Here is a 206-nt window from a genome sequence, read left to right on the forward strand (position 1 = left end):
TGGTGATGATTGATCGTTGTTTAGGTACATTAAACCACGTTAAGCTTTTCACGTTAAGCGTTTTAGAACGTCCCCGTGTAAAAGCCCCTCCATCGTAACTTTAATCTTCATATAACTTTCTTCGATGTTTTGCATGGATAGAAAGTGTTGAATGGCTGGAATAAGCTTCGGGGTGGAGAGCCGTTTCATCAACCAGTAAAAGTTTT

This window comes from Etheostoma spectabile, chromosome 5 (genome assembly GCF_008692095.1).
Source record: "Etheostoma spectabile isolate EspeVRDwgs_2016 chromosome 5, UIUC_Espe_1.0, whole genome shotgun sequence".
NCBI classification, from domain to species: domain Eukaryota; kingdom Metazoa; phylum Chordata; class Actinopteri; order Perciformes; family Percidae; genus Etheostoma; species Etheostoma spectabile.